General features: G+C 47.3%; 1 long non-coding RNA gene across 3 annotated transcripts in view; it reads left to right on the plus strand.

Moving 5' to 3' along the window:
* LOC309638490 overlaps positions 1 to 9,485 on the plus strand; it is an 84,273-nt gene that overhangs the window by 67,858 nt on the left and 6,930 nt on the right. The window lies entirely within an intron of this gene.

Below are 9,485 nucleotides of genomic sequence, written 5' to 3' on the forward strand. Positions count from 1 at the left end.
TAATAATAAGTTTCTATTTGCCAGCAACATAACAAGTGAAGAAGATGCCGTCAATTCATTTGTATCTTCAAGGCATTGTGAAAACATGTCCATGGAAAGGGAGCAGCTCTGTTGAAACCAAGGGGGAAGCTCACCCCTTGCCTGAGGATGCATCAGCCGAGGGGGGGGTCCCGTCCCCCTTTACCACCGGCCTCAAACAGAAGGACCTCCCCAAGCTCCCCATGGCTTCACTTCCCTTGACTGCCGGCCGAGTGGACTGACTTCTGCTGCTGTTTGGCACAATTCCTCAGTCACCCCCACTGAAAGCCACAGCCGCTCACCCACACGTCCTTGGTCCCATGCTCTTCCAGCCCCAGGTCAGAAATCTAAAGGAACCCAAATGCTCTGTGTCAGGTAAACATCCTCTGATTCTCCCTCCTCCCCAAGCTTCACCATGTGAGTCTGACTTAAATTCTTTCTTCATTTTTTCCTTCTGTACTTTTGCATAATTATCAGCACTGAGCACTGTCCCAGGTACATAGAAAAAACCCCTTCAGAGTCCTTAGTCTGACTCTCAGGAGCTAGCCTAGCAGATCCTGCTCCTGTCACCTCCTGCGGAGGGAGGAGTGTGGTACCAATTACCAAACTCCTGAGCGATTCTCCACCCTTGGAAGCCAAAACTTTTCTTAGCTTCAAGCGTGAAGTTAGCCCTCAGAGATCATTTTCCACCCTTTTCACAGGGGTAATCACACGCATGTCAACCATTATTTCATGTATCCATTTTTATATTTAAAAATGACCTTTAATTATTGCAAAAAATCCTTTTCATCATAGAAATATTAGAATACAAAGATTAATACAACTAAAAACTGACTTCACCGCTGTGAACACTTGGGTGCACTGCTATTTTTCCCATACACACAAACACACACACACACACACACACCAATAGTTTTACCCCTTCATTTCCATTATGAAATAGAGCATTTCGTCTGAGGGCAAAAAGGGGATGAAGACCTTTGGATATCACCAAGTCAGGCGTGTGAAGCACCCCTTAAAATCACGTGTTCTCAGGACTAAGTTTTTCACTGAAAAGTTGCAAAATCAACAGCACATTAAACAGTAAGAGAAATGGCTTTCAAATGGTTTCCCCCCAAAAGAAAATAGAGCTCTTTGAATTGGTTACCTGTGACTGCGTGACAAAATGCCTCACTACCCCTAGACGTCACAAAATAAAGCCCTGAAATGGCATTGGCCCCATAGGAGCTGTGTCTGTGCTCCCTGAAAACTCACCTCATCAAGACTCCCTCCTTTTTTTTTTAAACTGTGGTAAGAACACTTAACATGAGATCTACCTCTTAAATTTTTAAGTGTACAATACAGGATTGTTAACTGCAGGCACAATGCTGTACAGCAGGTCTCTAGAATTGATTCTTCTTGCATGACTGAAACTTTATACCCATTTGAACAGCAACTCCCTGTTTCCCCCTCCCCCCATCATCCCCTGGCAACCACCATTCTAGTCTCTGTTTCTAGGAGTTTGACTATTTTGGATGCCTCCTGTAACTGGAATCATGCGGTATCTGTCCTTCTGTGACTGGTTTATTTCACTTAGCATAACGTCTGTCCTCCAGTTTCATCTAAGTTGTCGTGTATGGCAGGATTTCCTTTTTTTTTTTAATCGAAGCTGAATAATATTTCCTTGTATGTATATACCACATTTTCTTTATCCATTCATCTGTCGATAGACATTTAGGCTACTTTCAGATCTTGGCTATTGTGAATAATGCTGCAGTGAATACGGGAGTGCACATGTCTCTTTGAGATCCTGATTCCAATTCTTTTGGACAAAGACCCAGAAGTGGGATTGCTGGGTTATATGGTAGTTCCAGGAATTTAGGCCCCAGGAGTCGGACTTGAGCCAAGAAACTCTGCTGCCCTTCCTCCCCACCCCCAACTGTGCTGACTGAACAATGTCAGATGAATGGGCGAATCAGATCCTCACTCTGGATTATGGCATTCAACCTGGCAGCGAGGTTTCTAGAAACACAGGAGAGCTGGGAGTGCAGATCTGAAACATAGGTTTCAGTCTCATCCAAGGAGCCTAGAAAAAACAGATTCCCAGGACTCCCTCCAAGCACAATGAATCTGCATGTCCGAGGGGGGCCCTAGCATCTGTATTTTACGAATATCCTAGCTGATTCGGGAGCTCTGTCAAATTTGGAGAGCACAGCAGAGGGCAAATTCACGCATTTCTGATCTGAGGTCCCCGGAGCCACCCCTATGGCTCGAGACTTCCTTGGCTTCCAGGAGACATGGCAACATCTTCCAAGGAGCTGTTGTTTCCTCCAGCTGAAGTTGGATGCTGGGATTGTGGTCAAAAGAACCTTAACTAATACGGTCCAGAACCATTGACACTCTGGACACCTGCCGTGTTACAGCCTCCAGTTTGCACTTTGCAGTCTCTGCTGTTCTTGTGTTGCGTCTGCCTCTCCGTGGAGCATTTTCCCACGTTCGGACATCATGCATACGAGACACAGGGTCCTCAGAGCAAGACAGCTGGTTTGTGAGTTTCAAATTCTCAATTCTGGGGGAAGCTGATCTCTGTAAGATGTTTTCCTGATTTAATTCAGCACCCTGTTGACCGCAGGTGTTGGTGTGGTTAAAGGTGGTGAAGGCCACAGTTCTTCCTGCAGGTACAGCTTGAGCGTCTAGTGGGTACAGGCACAGCTCTAGGCCAGTCCTTCCAGCGGAACTTTCCTCAGTGCTGGAAAGTGCTGCAACTACGCCGTCACTTTGGATGTGTGGCTGTTAAGCATGTGAAATGTAGCCAGTGCAACTGAGGAACTGGATATTTTATTTTATTTTAATTAAATTTAAATAGCCAAATGTGGCTCATGGCTCCTGTACTGGACAGTGCAGTTCTAGATTCTTCACCTGATTAATTATGCAAGGCAGGAACACCAGCTTCATGATCCAGATGAGGAAATCGATACTCGTAGAGGCAAGAGGAGATGCCTGAGGTCCCCAAGTGAGACAGGGCAAGGATTCAAACCCAAATTCAATCCATGATGATAACTGCTCTCCCCCGCCCCCCCCCCCCCCACACACAAATATACAAGCACGGACACACACACACAATGTGTGTGAAATCCTGAGAGGGGATAAAATAAAATTGAACAGCCCACCTCTGAGGCATCAGCTCTGTTTTAGTTACAAAGCCGAAACAAAAAGAAAAGCCACGAAGCAGGACACACACTATCAATTCCTCCTAACCATGTAGCCGGTCAGGCCAACGGGCTTGGCTTCTCCCCCAGCCGTCCTGGCTCAACACGGGGCCTGTGGTCAAGTGTGTTTTATTGCATGCCGAAAACTCCAAGATAACTCGGCCTCCAAGAACAAAAGTGATTGTGGGGTGAAGAGGGAAGGGGGCCAAGAGGCAGTCCCTCCCGCCTCCTATGACGAACATTGCGTCTAACAAGACGCATCCTGGCCTTTAAAACTACCGCCCAGCTGCGGAGGGGCCCTGCCGCGCTCGGAAAGGTCCCCGGCCGCCTCCCCGGCTCCCTGCGCCCCGGGAAAACTCCATCACTAACAGTTATGGTCAGCCATTTAAATCACATTACACTGTAAGTGGATATACAAATTGTCAGCCCTAATGAAATTTAGGAGGAAGCAGTGGGAGAGGTGAAAACACTTAGAACTGGTTTCTTGGTTTGCGAGACCCGAATTCAAGTGGTTTAAACTGCTCGCTGAGAACGTGCTCGAGTGTGGTTTTCCTGCCGGCGCGTGGAGGCTCCCTGGGAATCACCGTGCCGTCTCCTTCCTGGTTCAGCCTGGACTTGCACCTCGCAGTCGACCTCGAGGTCAACTTGGAGCGGCTCGAGGCATGAGAGGGTCTCGCTCTTTTCTGCACCTTGCAGAAGGCCTGGCGCCCAGCAGCGTCTGGGGAAGGTGGAGTGAGAGAATAAAAGCAGACAGGCTTCAGGCACAGCCGGAATCGTGAAAGTCTGAAGAGGCCCTAGAAAGGGAAATCCACCTCGAGGTTGCCAGAAATCCCTCCGGAAAGACTGCCAGGGGCTGGGAGGACTGCGAAGAATTGACCGCTTTTAGTCTCTTCTCCCAGGAAGCACACTCAGGAGACAACGTGCCGAGGGGTGCATTGGAGTTACTCATGAATTATCTGCCACTAAATAGTTGATCAGGCTTCCCTCTCCAGGGTGGGAGGGGTCCCGGCAGACAGGAGGGCTTACAGATTAGGATCATAACATACGAGCTTCTGGTTATTGAGTGGTCACCATGTGCCTATCACTGCGGGAACCCTTTTCCGGGTAATCCTCGCCGGAGCCCTGCACCGTGGATAGGGTTTGCCCCTTTCACAGACCAGGAAATGAGAGCTCAGAAAGGTCAAATTTGCCCAAGATTGTGCAGGTGTTTCTGATTCTGACACTCACAGTTTTCCTGTGCTGCCACATCATGCTGCGTGGGGCACGGGGCCAGGACGTGGTAGAGGAGGACGCAACGAGATGCTCTCCCTGTATCCGTAAGCAGCGGAGGCCGGTTTTCATTTGCATTCTTTTTATTCCCAAGTATTAGGGTTTGAGGCCTGTTCTCCACCTCCACATGCCATCAATTTCCTGGGACGCGATACTGCTGAACAGGAAACCAAACTCAGTCATGTGACCCCATCCAAACCATTGTGCACATGTCAGGGAATAAGGCCCAGAGAAGGGAAGGGATTTGCCCAAAGTCACACAGCAAAGTGGTGGCCAGAGGTGGACCACTAGCCAGATGGTGAAAGGTGCTGCTGGGCTGGTCATAAAGCCAGGGTCTAGGTCTCTCAGGCCTGGTTCATGTGCAGAGGGAAACCTTGCCGCCTGCCCACCGGGGCCTCCTGAACAAGAGTGTGTGAACTTTCACCAGGGACTCCAAGGTGGTCTCAGCTCGGAAACTAGGACAGGTGACTCTAGGTCAGGAATGAAATGTTAGGTTTCTAGTGTTTCTAGCCTTCCATTTTTCTCTTCCTGGTAACCCTGAGGTACTGTCATCTCGTGGATAAAACGAGGGCTCTGTAATCAGAGGGACCTGGCTTTGCTTCTTACCGGCTCCGTCGTTTCGGAAAAGACACTTAATCTTCTGGGGCTTCTGTTTCTTCTGTAAAATGTAAAGAGTAATCCTTCTTTTTGTTGGATGCCACGATTTCAAACAAAATAATGTAATGAAGAATACATTAAAAAAAAAACAAAAAAAAACCTACCCAGGACATGTGTGCAGTAAATGGGAGCAGTTGCTAATAAATCTGTGCTGCGAGTTGCACAGGTCTTCTTATTTCCACTTGATAGACAGGAACCTGAGGCCCAAAGGAAGCTCACTGGCTTACCCACGGGGGCACAGCTTGATACCCGCAGGAAGCAAAGTGGGGTACGGTGCAGGGTGTGCCTAGGGTTCAGGGCTGCTCTTCTCAGCCTCAAAATCTTGCTCTGTAAAGGAGAGGTAGGTCCCCACCCTGCTCGTGTCATAGGTCTCTCCTGAGACATGGGAAAACATTCCTCGGCGTTTCCCAGGGATGGGGGAGGACTTGGCATGTCTGAGCCGAGGCTGAGCCCATCCTCTGGTTCCCCACCCTCTGCTTCCCCGGCCTGAGCCTGATCAAGAACCTTCAGGAGTCCCCTCCCAGTGCCTTGAAGGGAGCGCCCTGCAATTTGCTGAATCAGGGAGGCTCATGAGTCATCAAAAGCCGGTGATGGGAATGCGGCTGTTTTCTCCCCATGCCAGTGGGTGATCACTGCCGCCACCACCACCACCATCATCCCTGCCACTGCTTGAGGTCCTACTCGGTGCCATGCTCTTTACTTCCATGATTAGCAATCCTCACCAACACCCTATAACGTTATCATATCCTCATGTTCCACATGAGAATACTGAATGAAGCTCAGAGAGGTTAAGTAACTGGCTAAAGGACACACAGCTAATAAGAGCAAAGCTTGGAACCAGGTTTTCTTGACTCCAAATTCTTTGTCCTACCCTCTGCCCCATGCTTAAGGTGGGTTTCTGGGGGTGAGAGAAGGGAATCCTATAGCAGGTGCTGTCAGAGGAGAGAGGGGAGGTAGAGCCACTCAAACACTGTGGAATCTTGGCCCATGGGAGAGACCATTTGAAGGATGCTGCAGCAACTTCTCCCAATCTGTACAGATCTCCTTTGCAATGTGACTTTGCCACTCCTCTCATTGAGAGGTGGTGCCTATTTCTCTATCTCTTTGAATCTGTGCTGTCCGTGGGCTTGCTTTGGCCAGTAAATGCAGTGGAAGTGATATATAGTCATCCCTCCATGTCCATGGGAATTGGTTCCAGGACCACCCCCCCAGATACCAAAGTGCGAGGATGCTCAAGTCCCGATGTCAGTGTTCTGTATCTGCGGATGTGGAGGGCCAACTCTAGTGTAACTGTGGATTTCAGGCCTCAAGAGGCCTTTGAGGCTTCCAGTCTCACCTTCATGGGATGTGGTATCACAGTGTGAAAGAGCCGACGGCACCCCTTATCCTTAAAGATAAGAGACCACATAGAAAGGCCCAGCCAGCAGCCAGAACCAGCTATTGAAGTGTGCGAGAGGCCGTGCAGGATCAGCCGGCCCCTCATCCCTGAGTAACAGCAGGACACCGCCCCTCACAGCTAACCCAGCCCATATCGTGTACCCACAGGATCCCAAGCAAATACAATGGTGATTGCTTTAAGTCACTAATTTTTGGTATGAGTGTGGTGTGTTATTCAGCAATGGGCGACTGATAAAGTGAGTGACTTAATTCTCCCAGCCTCGGCATCCTTATCTGTAAAATGGGCATGATGCTCACATCCGTGTCTGCTAAGCTTGTCAGGGAGAGTGGAGGCGATGAAGCCTGTGAGTCTCGAGGCGCTGAGTCTAGCACGGTGCTGGCAGCATCGGCATCAAGGGGTCACCACTGGTGTGAGCGGCTCTCGTCAGGGTCTCTGAGGCAAGAGTCATGTGGTAAGCCCCTCTGAGGGTCCGATGCACACAATAGCCCCTCACAATTATTTGGCCCAAAATGTCAGTAAGGGTGAGGTTGAGAAACTCTGAGTTAGAGGGAAAACACTTGTGACAACCATGGCAAGTGCGTGAGTCTGCAGGGGTCAGTTAGGTGGCATAAATGGCTGGCTAACTGGACACAGCCAGCCCTGTCTGGAAGGAGCAGTGGCTGCTTGGATCCAGCTGAGCGTCGCTACAGGGGACCTGTGATACCATGTACCCAGGTGGCCAGTTCTTCCTGTTTTGAAGCCAGAAATCCAAATTTGAATGTGAAAATACTCATCTTTTTAAGCGCTGGCAACTAATTTGAGTATCTTTTTAATGCTTGCCAGTCAAACAAAACACATCTGGAAATGTGATATACACAGAGGGCCACGGTTTGTAACCTCCCCCAAACACTAAGGGGGCCTTCCTAGCACTGAGTTAGCCGCTGGAGGGTATTTTAAAGAACACTGGCCCACCTTCCTGGGTTTAGTCTTCAGACTTATTCTATCCTTCTTAGCTAACCTATAGTGAGCTCTTCCTGTGTACTCGAACCTGCGCTAAACAGTCCAAACGTGGTAACTCATGTTTACAGGAACCTACAGTGTAATACTCTCTCCCACTTTAACTGGGTGTTCAGAGAGGTTATACAACCTTCCCAAGGTGACAGAGCTAATGGCAATACCAGGATTTGAACCCAGAAGGTCTGGCTCCAGAGCCTATATTCTTAATCACTGAGCCAGGCTGCCCTGTGAAGGATGCTACAGCTCCACACTCCACATGGGAAAGCTTGCGAGGGACCGCTCAGGCTCATTAGTCACCCTAGGCAAGAACCAGTCCACCGCCGTGGTCAGCCTGCGTTCCCCAAGTGCTCAGAAACTCAGTTCCTCCACCTAAAGCTGTGCTTCTCACCTGGGGTTGATTCTGCACCCTGGGGTACATTGTGCAGTGTCTGGAGACATTTTTGCTTGTCACAAATGGGGGAGCTACTGGCATCTAGTGGGTAGAGGCTAGTGATGCCACTAAACATCGCACAGGACAGCCCCCCACGATAAAGAATTATCCAGCCTCAGATGCCAAAAGTGCTGAGGTGGAGAAACCTGATCTAAACACCTGGCTGGCAACCATGGCAACTTCCAAAAGGGAACCAGTAGAGAATATTCCGGGTGATTCAGTCTGTTTACCTAGGACATTTTTTTTTTCTCTCCTCAAATCATTCTTTCTTCTCTTGCCCTGGTATTTCTTCACAATCCCATGTCACTGTGCTAAATGCCTGCACTGAATAATAATCTCCCAATACAACTCTCTTATATATTAGTAGCAGCAGAACAAATAAGAAATGAGAAAAAAAATAGCTACAGGCAAAGAAAGATAAGCATTAAAATACACAATAGATCCTTGAGATTTGACCATAATATCATCTACATGCCTGAAATGTGCATTTTTTCCTGGATTCCCTAAGCCATAATCACACTCTAGGCCCACATCAAATTTCAACTGCCATGGACACCATCTCTGCCAAACATACACGTGACTGCGCTGATTTTATAAAATGATTTTAATAGAAAAGTAGTACAAGGTATGAACAAAAATAAATAATCTTTATCTATTTCTAGCCCAGCAAATGGTACACTGCATGTAAAATTGGTCTAAAATGCAATTTTCCTTATTCCTTTTTTGCTTTTGAAATACTGAGACAGAATATTAATGAAATCTTCTAGATTAAAATTGATAAATTTTTGGTTTTTTAAAAAAATCGTACCAACCTTTCATCATTCCACATCCATTTTTTAATGTTGGCTAACAAGATGATGTTTTACGAACGTAAAATATTATCCAGTCATCAGAGTTAAATGTAAGGTCTGTGCCAATAGGTAAATTAGAAGATTCCTTTACTAAGTTTTAATTCCTACGTTGCTGAATGCTTCCTGTATTAAGAATGCGTTTCATCATCTTACTTTCAAAGTATGGCATCTGGCTTTCACCATTCCACAGAGAGGGGAGACTAACAAATACTTTCTTAAAAAAATAAATATTTTAGAAGTATACTTTACAGTGATAATGCAGTATCTTAGACCTATGCCTTGGTGCGTGTTTGCATCATATATACCCTTCAAGTTCTTAGTACCTTTTCTAGCTGTCTCTAAATTATGGATCACTGAGTCTTTGAGGACTGTCTCTGCTAATAATCTGAGTCAGCCAGTGACAGTCTCTTATCTGGAGTACTTATCCTGCTACAGTGTCATCTTTGATACTTCTGGTGGCTTGAACAATGTCTTGCAAAAACAAATTGAAAATTGTATTGGCAAGTCGTACAAGCATAGGGTTTGCATGGGCTACTGAAACACAGTGCCGGTCTCGGGAGGTCAGCAGCTTGAAAAACTGAACAGATACGCTGGACTAAAGCTTAAAACAGTCTTCCTTTTATTTAAGCCCATAATTACTATTTTGAACATAGCTCTGTTTGTCGCTGCCTATATAT

The sequence above is a fragment of the Balaenoptera physalus genome, assembly GCF_965194825.1.
Source record: "Balaenoptera physalus genome assembly, chromosome: 11".
Lineage (NCBI taxonomy): Eukaryota > Metazoa > Chordata > Mammalia > Artiodactyla > Balaenopteridae > Balaenoptera > Balaenoptera physalus.